We start from the raw sequence: 13,462 nt of genomic DNA on the forward strand, positions 1-13,462 counted from the left end.
TGATTAAAATGATATCTGTCTTGTGAAAATCGGTTGTGTGGTTCCCGAGAAACGTAGATGAGCACTTCAGTACACTGAGGGGTGTGGTCAGCATTAGAAAGGGGAGGAGATGAGGAGCAGTGAGGTGCTAGGCCCCGCCCCTCTGTGGGTTGAGGCTGTCATTTGCTTAAAGAATAATAGCACTTTTTCTCAGGAACGGCAAAACTGATTTTCACAAAAAGGGTATCATTTTAATCAGCTGGATCAACCCTACCAGGCAGTATGCTTGGTTTAATGGAGTTGATCCTGTTAACAGATGCCCTTTAAGCAACAGCTGCTCTGTTTTTATAAAAGAAGAGAAGTTACATTGCCTGGAGGCGTATGGTCTTAATACATTCATTGGATACTTTCCTATTGTGCCTAGCAATTATCTACAGTGTCAAAAAAGTTATAAAAACAATTGATAGACTGGAAAAATCATACACTCAGCAGAAACCAAAGCAGCAGTGATATATAAACTTATCCTGAGCCCAACTAGCTGTATACTGGGATATATTAGAGAACTTGTGACACTGAGTATATTAATATAGCTGGCGCTTCTATATAAAGAAACAATTATGAATTTATAGGCGCCGGGTTCTAAATTCTATTCATACACAGTAAGACAGCGCTTAGCTTCATGGGCTTCAGGTATGGTATATTTCAGTGCATTCTCCCCTCTCTCAAGGAGAATTCTTGCAGGCTGTAATTGATCTGTACTGTTCGGATAATGTATCATCTGCTTGTGTTCCCGGCGCTCAGTGTGGATGACTGATCATTGTCCTCCATTGTTTGCTGCTCTGATTTAGAAGCAAAGGCCAGAACCCTGTATAATAAAGTCATAATATGTAATCCAAAACCACAATGTATAAGTGGAAGTCTTATGTCAAGCAAGAAATATCTGTCTTCCCGCACAATATGGAGGACAGAACATTTCTCGATGGGGAGGAATGTTTTTTCTTTTTTTTCTTATATTCAGGATCATAGGGAGTAATAGGGTCCTGGAAACAATAATGGAGAGATCTATGGTCTAGTTCTCCATTCTCTTTTATGGGAGTGATTCCTATTGAAGTGATTGGAGAGATATCTTAGATAGGAACACACCTTTACAGTTTAATAAGCCCTCGCGGGCAGGGCCCTCTCTCCTTCTGTACCAGTTTGTAACTCGTCTTGTTCACTCTTAGTGCAATTGTCTGTATTATGTAGTATGTATATCCCTTATCATATGTACAGCGCTGTGGAATGAATGGCGCATTAATAATAAATAATGTTCATGGACAATCTATAATAGTTTTTAGCGCATAAACAACCCATAAAGCCTTGTTCACATCTGGGTCATAGGGATCCACCTGCCTGATCTGGCACAAATGCCGTCTGACGCCAGAGAAAAAAAAAAAAACAAACTTGCATCCAGAGTTTTTTTGTCCGAAATCCATAATTTATGCCAAAAAGCTGCTGGATCACCTCTGGACCTCATTACAGTCAATGGCGATCCGGCGGTGAAGTAGAGAATCCGGAAATGCCGGATTAGGCCTCATGCATGCAACCGTTGTTTGGGTCCGCATCTGATCCGCACATTGACCTATTTATTTCTATGGGTCCGTAAAAATTGTGGACAGCGCACAGTTGTCATCCGTGTACTGTTCGCATCTGTGCGGCCATTCAGCAAATGAATAGGCAGTTCTATTAGGGCTCATGCACATGACCGTATGTATTTTGCGGTCTGCAGAAAACGGATAAAAAAAAATACGGATGACGTCCATGTACATTCTGTATTTTGTGGAACGGAACAGCTGACCTCTAATAGAACAATACTATCCTTGTCCGTTAAGTGGCCAAAAAAAGGACATGTTCTATTTTTTTAGCGGAATGCACACGGAGTAACTTCCGCTTTTTTTTTTTGTGGACCCATTGAAATGAATAGTTCCGCATATGGTCTGCAAAAAAGATGGAACAGACACGGAAAGAAATACATTTGTATGCATGAGCTCTTAGGAAAATGCTTAATGCACACGGCCAGTATCTGCGGACCGCAAAATACATACGGTCTTGTGCATGTAGCCATACACTTAGGCTACTTTCACACTAGCGACACAGACCTCCGGCAGGCTGTTCCGTCGGGTGAACAGCCTGTCAGATTCCTCCTGCCGCTAGTGACCGTGTGCCCCCGGACTGCCGCTCCGTCCCCATTGACTATAATGGGGGCGGGGTGGAGTTCTGGCAGAGGCACGGCGAGTGTCTGCCGTAATAAAACTACAACATGTTCAACATTTATTCCGGCAGCCTCTCGTGTGCGCTGCCGTGCCTCCGCCGGAACTCCGCCCCCATTATAGTCAGTGGGGACAGAGCGGTAGTCCGGGGGCACACGGTCACTAGGGCAGGACACATCCGGCAGGCTGTTCACCCGACAGAACAGCCTGCCGGAGGTCCGTGCCGCTAGTGTGAAAGTAGCCTTATTTAAGCTAAATCCTTATCAGTTTGATAATAATATAGCTGTAATGAGTGTTTATGACCTGGTAGGAAAGGGCTGCAGACAGACTTGTCAGAGCAACAGTCTGCTGATGCACCGAAAGTAAAAGTCGTAGAGGAAAAACTGTTGACCAATTGAAAAAAAAATATATATATTCCAGTAGACAATAATAATAAAAAAAAGTGTCCAAAGGTATCCATAGCCTTTAAAGGATGAAGGAGTATTCTCAGTGTTTACACAGTGTTGGACAGGGACCACTAAGAGTAACTGTATCAGATCCGGTCACTGATTCCAGTCGCGTATTAGATTCCTATATAAGGAAATGATATTTGGCTGTGCCTTGGTGATTCCCCCCCTTTTGTCCCCATGTTGTTATTTTCATCCCATGCTAGATGTCTCTCTCCATTATGCAATGGTTGATTTGTGCCTCCAGTAATAGAAGCCAGTCTGCATGTTGGTTTCTACTTAATGAGATACTTGAATACTTGACACAAGCATCAAGAGGAGATTGGATTTCTGGATGCGGCTAAGTGTGTGGCTTCGGCCTCGGTGCTGACCGAAAGCTGTTGTAGAATGAAGTTCAGTGAGAAGATGAATCACAATACGTGGAGATCAATAAACGGGCCTTCGCGGCTTGTTAGCCCAAATCACTGTTTTCTGCTCTGTGTTATGTACCAAACTGGATAATAATTTCAAGATTATCACTTCTTAAGGTGTTTATATTAATGAGATTTAGGTGAACTTCTGCACCTTTGACTTCTGGAACTTTTCAGAAATGCCTTGTGTAACAATGAGACTATAAAAGACTATATAGAGTTGCACATCCACAAGCTTAGTTCATTTATGGAGAGAATCGAACGGAGCGGACCTTTGGCCCAGGCATGTCCCAGTCTGGATGACAAAGCAGAGGCATTTATGTGGCTTCTGTAAGTCCACTGGATTCAGGGGGTCTTTCCAGGTTGTTTTTAATCCCTATGTTAATGGGGCTGTACTACATCTCTTTCTGGAGGCTATATTAGTCTATTGACACTTTTCTGACCATTATAGCTGCCGTGAAGGCCCCCCCCCCTAATGTTAGCAATATTACTTGAGCATTGTTTTTGCTAACCATTTATTGTTCATTGCGCTATGATGGTCTTGCCTTCTTTTACACAATGTTATGTTTAACAAAACTGGAAACAAATAAAATAAACTGCAATAAAGATTATCGTAAAGAAAATGAATATCTTCGTAATGGCTGCTCTGAGAGAGTTATAAAAAAAAAAAACTGTAAATCTAAAAAGCATAGCAAACACATTATTTTACTTTTGCAGACTTGCATCTAATTAATGAAAATGATAATTAATATATGAGGCATACCTTTTAAAGGGAAATTTCCAACACTTATATGATATTGACGATCTATACTTAGGATAGGTCATCCACATTAGATCAATGGGGTTTCGGCATTGGAACTCCCACAAATTCGCTGTTTTTAGCAGCCGCCAACATCTGAAACTATAGAGTGGACAGAGCGTTCCATCTACTGTATAGTTTCTGGCACCAGCAGCTGCCCAAAACAATTGGGGTACTGAATGTTGGACACCCCCACTGACCTATTCTGAGTGTAGGTCATCAATATCCAAGTCCCAGAAAACTCTTTTAATTGAAAAATATTAGTGTTGGTCAAAATGCTCATTTGCTCAAGTAGAACACTTTGGGTGCTCTACAGAGACACTCTACAGAGCACCTGAGCACAATGGTAGTCAATGAGAGAACCCGAGCATTAAACCAGGCACCCCCTGCTCTGAAGAGGGGAGGGTGTCGGGACTCTAGTTCGGCTTAGGAGTCCATGCTCTGAATCCATATATAGCTGTGTCCAAATATGGAGTCAGTGCTTGGGGACACCCAGTGACCCAGTGTATTTAAATCTAATTTAGCCTCTATTTCTGAAAAGTTTCTGTCGGTATTCGAACTTGCAACCTTCTACGTTACAGCCGAGAATGTTAGAATGTTAACCACTACACTATACAGCTGCATGGCCAGTTACTTAAAAAAAAAAAAAAAAGAGACTTCTGCTGTTACTAGTAGTAAGTATTCCTATACAGCAGAAGTCTCCATTTTTTTTTAGTAACTGGCCATGTAGCTGTATAGTGTAGTGGTTAACATTCTTGGCTATAATGTAGAAGGTTGTCAGTTTGAATCCCGCCAGAAACTTTTCAGAACTAGAGGCTAAATTAGATTTAAATACACTGACTCGAGCATCGCGCTCGAGCACACTTGATATTCTGCCGAACACCGCGATGTGCCGAGCATAGCAATGCTTGAGCCGAACTGGTGTTCGGCCAAGCATGCTCGCCCAACACTAAAAAACATAATAGCTTACCTTTAGGACAGAACAGTTAGGATTTACAGCAGAACCCATTAGTCAGGTCAGTCCTTACATTGATGAATTCTCATTCTCTTGTTCCATTCCCACTTGCATAGTAAATACAATATACCTAGTGGTTAACATTGGAGAACTAATAATTCTTTCTCCCTGACGTGGCAGAGAGTAAAATTTGCCATATAAAGAAATGCGGTGGGTTCATTTCAGGTCTTGTTTATAATAAGACTTCAACGTAATGTTTACGTGTTCCTCAGACCTGGAAATATAGTTTCACATAGATGAAGAACAGAACCTATCTTCTCCTAACACCCGCTAAGCTGAAAAGTTCTTTTTTTACAAACTGTGAGCTAATCCCAATAATGCTGACTGGTTCAGGAGGTGATAGATGTTCCAATTTCACTTCTTGTTCAGGATCACTTGAGGGAAGGAGGTGCGTCCTCGGGAAGATTACAACTTTGCATGAACATTTCTTATCGATGTTAGTGCCCTAAACTTCTGATGCTGAAAAAACAGCATCTTGTAAGGCTGGAGCTTCACCTAGACTTTTTGTAGCACCTTTGAATGATTTTAACTATCGAGTGACAGCTGCAATTTACTGTCAGTTTACTGCTTTGGACAGCTGTAGCTCAATCAAAAGTTCTTTAAAAGATCTAGGTGTTGCCCCAGCTCAAGACCTCTTGATGACATCTGTGACAAGATGCTCAGTGGTTGATCCGTGAAAGATGTCTGTGAAGAATCCGCGTTTGGACACTTTCTCCATTTTTTTGCTCTCCATCTGTCATCCTTATTCCACAGATATTAATTTCCAGAGCATCTTCTACCAAAGGTCTGTGAAAATCACGAAACATATGTATTGTGCCTGTGGTTTCCTGAACCCAAAGACTATAATGTACATGAGGGCTCCATAATCACAGACAAAAATAGGCCATGCTTCCGTGGTGCCATCACGGACCCATGGTCCATGGAAAGTCAATAGATACATGTCCATGATTCACTGACGTGTGAAAGAGGTCTAAGGGTCACTTGAGCGGTGGTCTCCTGCAGTGGCGTTACTACCGGGGAAGCGGCTGCCCGGGAGCAGTGTCTCAGTGTCAGACAACATGAGGATCATCTCAGGCCAGGGCTCTTCACTTACAGTGCAGTCACATCACCATCAGTCTCTGACCGCCGACAGCCAATCCCCCCTGCTGATTTTCCTTACTGACTGTCTCTGCCAGCATAGCGCACGGCGCTGTCCACTAGCGCGCTATGCTAATTAAGCCCGCCTACTAAGTTCTTGTCCTGACTGGAGAGTGCTGGCAGGAGAGACAGGAAGCGGGACAGGCAAGAGGAGCAGCACGGCAGCGACACAGCAGCGAGCGCACATCATTCACTCCTCGGCTTTGAAGATATGTGCGCGCTGCCTATGCCCCCCTGGCCTTTTCAGTGCAGTCCCTCTGGCCCTGTCTGTACCTCCCTGGCCTGTGCCCACCCTGGTCCCTGTCTGCACCCCCCTGGCCCCTATCTGTGCCTCCTTGGCTCTTATCTGCACCCCCTGGCCCCTGTCTGTGCCCCCTCCCCCGACCCCTGTCTGCATCTCCCTGGTTCTTGTCTGTGCCCCCTCTGGCCCTTATCTGCACCCCCCTGGCCCCTGTCTGCATCTCCCTGGCCCTTGTCTGTGCCCCCCTGGCCCTAGCCTGTACCCCTCTCCCCCAGCCCCTGTCTGCATCTCCCTGGTTCTTGTCTGTGCCTCCTCTGGCCCTTATCTGCACCCCCTGGCCCTGGCCTGTGCCCCCATTGCCCCTTTCTGTCCCCCCTGGCCCCTATCTGCACCGCCCTGGCATGTGCCCTTCCGGCCCCTGTCTGCACCTCCCTGGCCCTTGTCTGTGCCCCCCTGGTCCCTTTGTCTATGCCCCCTGGCCCCTTGTCTGTGCCCTGCCTGGCTTTTGTCTGTGCCCCCCTGGCCCTTGACTGTGCCCCTTTCCCTTGACTGCGCCCCTTTCCCTTGTCTGTGCCCCTTTCCCTTGTCTGTGCCCCTTTCCCTTGTCTGCGCCCCTTTCCCTTGTCTGCGCCCCTTTCCCTTGTCTGCACCCCTGGCCCTTGTTTGTGCCACTGGCTCTTATCTGTGTCCCCCTGGTCCTGGCCTGTGCCCCCTGCCTGTCTGCACTTCCCTGGCCCTTGTATGTGTCCTTCCTTGCCCTTGTATGTGCCCCACCTGGCCCTTGTTTGTGCCCCTGGCCCTTGTCTGCACCTCCCTGGCCTTTGCCTGTGCCCCCAACCCGTGTCTGCACCTGTCTGCGATCTTGACTAGCCAAAGGAGTGGGGTTTGCATGGGAGGATGGAGTTGCGAAGTGCAGCGGGGGTTGGGGGGGTCCGTACCAAAATTTGCTGTGGGGCCCAGTCACTTCTAGCTACACCCCTGGTCTTCTGTATATTTATTAGGAAACTAGATTGGAAACATTAGTGTCTTTTAGTACTCATTAACACACCATGTTAGGGTAGTGCCTTAGAAGGTGGCACCAAGGCATCCGCAATGTGAGGAAAGCTTCATTGGCATGCAGTTTCTTAAAGGGTTTCTCCAGGCTTTTACCTAAAAATCTCTTCTGTGGGCAAAAGACACTTTGAACAGCACTCAGCCCTGCTGTCGCTCCTCCAATTCCACAATACTGGCTGCGATCACTTGATCTCCTGACTGGCTGTGGGATCTTCCTTTGACATCGCAACCAGCTGTGCTCCTCTTTCTTCTTGTTCAGCTACATCTACATTATGCGGTTATGCAACAGGTAGCCTCACCCCAGGGCCCTCTCTATAATGCGTCCCAGGTGTAGGAATGCCGAGTGGTGTAGTGCGGCCTAAATGTCTCTTTATGTGTGTCACGGTGATCCTACCTGGATACCACTGGACCCTAGGCTTTGGCTCCGAAGCAATAAATAGGGGAATAATTGAGGGATTAGAAAGAATAACTTGAGTCCAGACCTTGAGATGAAGTTAAATGTCAGCTTTACTTTGAATAAACGTTTCTTCAAACAGTTTCAGTCTTTGTCTTGGTTCCAGCAGGCTTTAGCATTAAACTGGCAGGCAAACTCAACCCTGCTATATCTTTTTCTCACTCTGCTGTACTGACAAGCTGACTTAGTAACTTGGCTTCTTCTTTATGCTGCACTTCACTTTTTAGTCAGACTTATCTTTAGCCAAGGAGCAGGTTAGAATCCTGGCAGCTCCAACAGGGAGTCTGTCAGCACAAACCAGAACTGCCCCACCTCCTTCTGGTAGCAAGCAGGACTGGCCCACTTCTGACTAAAGGGTGGGGGAGAATGGAATGGTGAGTTCCATTCTAACTATAGCTCTGCCGTGTTTGCTGCCACCTGCTGGTGAACCAGGCACATTACACGAACAGTTACATAACAATATTATAAATGCACAGTGTTGAGGGACCTGGAAATAAATATATAGGTGACATACTGGTTAGACCATAAAATATAGTGGCAAGGTGCAGAAGTGGTAACATCACTCTGGGGTGTTACAGTTATTACAATCGGCTGCGTGCTGCCAAGGTTTCCATCCACATCAGTGCCAACCCATGTGGCCTCAGCCTTTAAGGATAGGCCGTAAGTGTCTGATGGATGTGAGTCCCTCCTCTGGTACCCACAAAAGTCTTCATAGATCGTATCCACATTAACATGGCAGGGACCTGACGATTCCACTTATTGTAGTTTACAGACATGCCAAGTAGCAGCTGGTCAATCGAGTCAGCCGACTTACACAGCCCAAAGGATTTCAGAAGACAAAACAGTTTATGGCTTCCTCAGTCTTTCTACAGATGTTACTTCTTAGTATATTTATCCTCCAACTTGTAGACAATAACCAATGCCAGATCTCACTGGAGAGAGTCAGAAGGCAGCACTGAGCCATGTGTATGGAGATATTCCAGACTGTGTGGTCCGGGACTATTTTAAGAATCATTGACACACAGAAATGTTATTTCAATATGGGTTTATTTTAAAAATGTCTGGAAAGGGGAGGCCCAGAGGTCCAGGGAAAAATAATCTACGATCAGGTCCTGATCCTGAAATATAAACCGAGAACTGAATGCAGAGTCCATATCCTTACATTCACACAGTCTTCTAGCAGTTCAGTTGTGTACAGTATTAGCAAACCAGTTATTAGAACTTGTTAACTGAAGATTTTTCAAAAAAATATTCCAACAAATAATGTGTAAATGCAGAATTTATAACAGGGCAGATTTCTTAATATTTGCTCATCTAAAAAAAAGGTGTTTCTATTGTAGAATGTCATGACATATGTCGTAACGTCCTGATCGGGGCAAGTTCTGCACAGTGGAGCGTCTGGCCCAGACCAAACAGGGAAGTCAAAAACCGCTAAATTTAAAGAGAACCTCAGCAACTACTCCCATTCCTCATGTAATAACAATTCTGGAGAATCAATTCTTATGAGTCTGATATGCCATTTCTTTATTATTCCTGCTAGAAGTGGTGAATGGTCTACTAACAGTTTGCAGTGAAGGTCCAGATGGATGTTACCAGTGGGGGGCATGTCCCTGCACAGTCCGACATTATCCAATTAGTGCTGCCAATGTCAGATGGTGCAGGGACACAACCTCAACTAGTATTACCCATCTGGACCTTCTTTTCAAACTGCTAGTAGCTCTTCTAAAATAAATAATAAATGAATAGCAGAACATAGTCATAATAATAGATGCTCCAGAAATGGAGAATGCAAGTAGTAACTAAAACAAACATGTCAGGAGAGGGGACCGCACCTCTTTAAGCTGGTGTCTGGAATCTTAATTTTTCTGCAGGGAAGAACTGTAAAGGAACTCTGCAATTCCGTAATTCTAGGGTTCGTGGGGGTCCTGACAGTTGGACACGCACTATCACTACTTGATGGCATATCCTATCCTTTCACACAATATGGTGCAAAATCATCTAGATATGGACAATTGGAACTACTGTAGGTTTCCTCAAAAAAATTTAAGTTTGTTTAACTCATGAAGTACAGTATGAATGCTATTCCTGTTGAAGAGTGGGCCCAACTGGGTATTACCCAAGCGTTTAAGGAGCAGCCATTTCTTACCTTTTTCTTTCCCTATGTGACAATAAAACCTGTTGCAGGCAGTGGATGTCAACCAACCTGTTTGACTTCAGACTAATTCTAAGGGCATTATCCTGGCAGTCCTCTGGTATTCTCCCTTTAACTCCTCTACAGGAATCTGGACTTTGCTGCAGGAGAGCCACCAGGCCACTGTCTCCCGGAGTAGTCCTGGGGTGGTTGACAGCTGACCCACAGAGTTCAGAGACACCATTGCGAAGCACCGAGGGATCAGGCAATATTTGTAGTCAGTAAGGGTGCTGGCAGTTCTGACATGCATTCAAAATGTAGTTTTCAATTTAGCCAGTTTAGCAGCCTCATTAAACCCTGGTGTTCTGTATAGTGGAAATGATTTAATTAATTTCAGCCAGCTACAATAATAAAAAAAACTGCATCCTGAATGCATGTAAAAACAGCGATGTGTACCAGCACCCTAAACGGCAGACAGAATTTGTGCGAATCTGATAAGCAGTCCAAAGGTCAAGGAAGGCAGCACAGGCGCTTATGGTGATCAGGCATGGGTCAGGTCAGGCAGCAGAGGTTCAGAATCTGGTGATCAGGCACAAGTCGGTACACGGAAGCAGATTATAGCACTTTTGCAGGATCTATTGAGCTAGCAAACTTATTGCTCAGGCAGAAAATGAGACAAACAGCAAAGCACACATAGCAGATGCTGATTACACATTAGAAACAGCCTAGCAGCTGCACCCAGGACCAATGGTTTAACCCTTGCAATACTGCAGAATGAGATGAGGTTCAATGAAGAATATCCCCAATAGACAGAACATCGACATCCCATGTCTACTGCCGGAGCTGTGAACCCGTGATAGACAAAGGGTGAGTGGAGCTATGCCCATACATTACCAAAGTAGCAGGGCAGCAGTAGGCACAGACTAGCAACCCAACAAAATCAATGGAGCCCCCTATTCTAGGTTAAAAAGAAGTATATATGTTGCGCATTAACAGGAAAAAAAATAACAAACTAAATATATTTATATTCTCTGTTTATTGTTTACAGCTGCTTTGCGGATCTATGTGTCTCTATGGTTACAGACTACAAACCCGTTGTAGTCTGATCCTATAGTCACACTCCCATCTGTTACCTACAACTTATATTTGGTAGGATAGCAAGTATATTGCGACAGATGGAGTAATGGAGTATAAGGGCTATGAGTGTCGATTGCCGATATAAAAAGTTAGCACTTATTTAAAGAAAAGAGCCTTCACACGTGCCAATGCAAACTGTATGGCACATGAACGCTTGTAATATGACTGATTTGCAAATTAGATTGGCGGGGTCTGACACCCTGGACGGTTGGACCCCCGCCAATCAGCTGTATAAAGAGGTCGGGCGCTCGGTGATCTCCGCGGCCTCTTCCTCGGTCATGTGATGTCACGCGGCCTAGTTGGAGCCTAGCCCCTTTGAAGTAAATGGGGCTGAGCTGCAATACCAAGCACTGCCACTGTACTATGTATGGCGCTGTGCTTGGATAGCGGCTGGGAGTCGGCTGCGCTCCCCGAAGCTCCAGGGAGAGGGTGTCTCCCTGAAACAGCTGATCGTCAGGGGACCCTGCTGATCTGATAATGATGACCTATCCTGAAGACAGGCTATCATTATCATTTTCTGGATAACCCCTTTAACTGTAGCATCAGACTACACAGACTTTGTAGTCTGTCACCATGGAGACGCATTGTTTTAGACTTATATACTGAAAATGGGAGAATATTTATTTCTCATCCAAACTCTTTGCAAAGTTATTTTATTTTCATTTATATATATTTTTGTGAGTGAGGAAATTGGGCATTTATATTCTGTCCTACACCTATGTTACCTCTTCCTGACCCACATCTCATTCATGCAGGCAGAAAATAAAATGAACAGCTGGTCGGCACTAAATTTTATTCGTCTGAAATTTCCCCCTAAAATGTTTGTTCAAGTCAGACTGTGTACAAAGAAGAACTGTAGCTGAATGATGGGGATTATTTTTATTTTTTCATTTATTTATGTTTCTCTTTGTCATATTAATTGGATCCACTGCAAGGCATGTTGTATAATTTATGAAGTGTTAAACTAACATTAAAGAGATGAAGCTTTCATGTGTCGTTGTATCAAACCGCATACAAAGCACCGTTAACTAAGTGAAAATGTGCTGTCAAACAGAATATTGCGAGGCGGAGTGTCCTTGTAGAGGCACCCATATAATATTGCAAAACGGCATCTACTATTCTCATTCTGCATTGTTATCAAATTGAATATTCAGCTGAGAGATGGCGAAACACTACTGTTCATGGGCCTAACAAACCATCGGCCAAGGGCAGCCATAGGGCAAATAATAATTTCGCAGAAGGGGTTGACCCGTCCAATCCTTTTGTGTCTTCGTTTGGTCTTTCTGCCATTTATACCCTTCTACCCCTCTGAAATAACAGGTTGATGAGGAGTCTGAGCAGAGACAGACTGGAAACTTAAAGTGGCCTGGAAAAAAAAACTAAAAGTGGCCCGGAAAAAAACACTAAAAGTGGCCCCATGTTGTAGGTGTGTCCAAATTGACGGAAGGTGGTGCAAAAGAACTAGGCGAGGACAGAAAAATACCGCCTCAGCAGAACCAAATTGCACAGTGAAGCACCTCTGCTGTATTCAACTTTATCACCGTCCTGAGGATAGCGATACAATTGAATTTAGAAGGGGACCTAGGTTGGCCAGCCAAGGGGAATAGGTACCTGATGCTTCTAGCATTAATTATTGCATCAGATATTTGTGTACCTGGCTGGTGGCCATAAGGAGGGTCTACGGCCAGTCCACCCCTGAGTCTATCATGCATGTAAATGGTATTGAAGAAGAAGAGAAGTCAATTGACTTCTGATTGTTTAATTAAGATACCTATATATATTCTTGGCAACATGCACTTTATGTTATGTGTTTTAACCCACACTGCTCTTGAGAAAGGGGAAGATACCCCGAAACGCGTTGAGCTTTTATTCATTTATGTAATAAAAAAACTCTCCATCTGGAACCCTGACTACCATCATTTGGGACGTGGAGGAAAGTTTATACTACCTGACGAGCGATCTCGGCGGGGGAGGAGCAGGTATAGGTGTATTTTGCTTATCCTATATCTCCCTCCCTGGTGAAGTAAGCCGCCTTCCGTTTTTTTTCTCATACAATTCTTTTAACATCACTTATTATTATTTTTTAAGTACCCGCACAGTGATACATGTGTCGCCATATATCGATACAGTCCAGAGACACTGAAATAGAACCACTAACTATACAGACACCGTGATATATGTTTTTGCAATATATCGATACTGTGAAGCAAAAGCACAAATCCAACTAGCAAAGTAGTAACCCTCCATAGACTTACTACACTGCCCTTATCCGTTTTTTCTTCACCTTGGCACCCCTGTGCTACTGTCCACTATCCCAAAGACCCCCCCTATTTTTCTTGGGCAAGCCTCCAGCACTTTTTAAACTTTATCTCCATATGCATGTAAATGGGGCAGTCTGAGCTCAGGGCCTG

At 44.4% G+C, this 13,462-nt stretch overlaps 1 protein-coding gene and 1 long non-coding RNA gene across 2 annotated transcripts in view; one reads left to right on the forward strand and one right to left on the reverse strand.

Annotated features, from left to right (window-relative positions):
• Nucleotides 1-13,462, forward strand: part of KIAA1217 (KIAA1217 ortholog) — a 414,351-nt gene that overhangs the window by 195,925 nt on the left and 204,964 nt on the right.
• The window catches only part of LOC122938234, a 39,405-nt gene continuing 34,137 nt past the window's right edge, over nucleotides 8,195-13,462 (reverse strand). The window contains exon 3 of the long non-coding RNA XR_006389992.1: nucleotides 8,195-8,901. This is a non-coding gene — a long non-coding RNA (uncharacterized LOC122938234). The remainder of the gene's footprint in view (nucleotides 8,902-13,462) is intronic.

This window comes from Bufo gargarizans, chromosome 5, assembly GCF_014858855.1.
Source record: "Bufo gargarizans isolate SCDJY-AF-19 chromosome 5, ASM1485885v1, whole genome shotgun sequence".
NCBI classification, from domain to species: domain Eukaryota; kingdom Metazoa; phylum Chordata; class Amphibia; order Anura; family Bufonidae; genus Bufo; species Bufo gargarizans.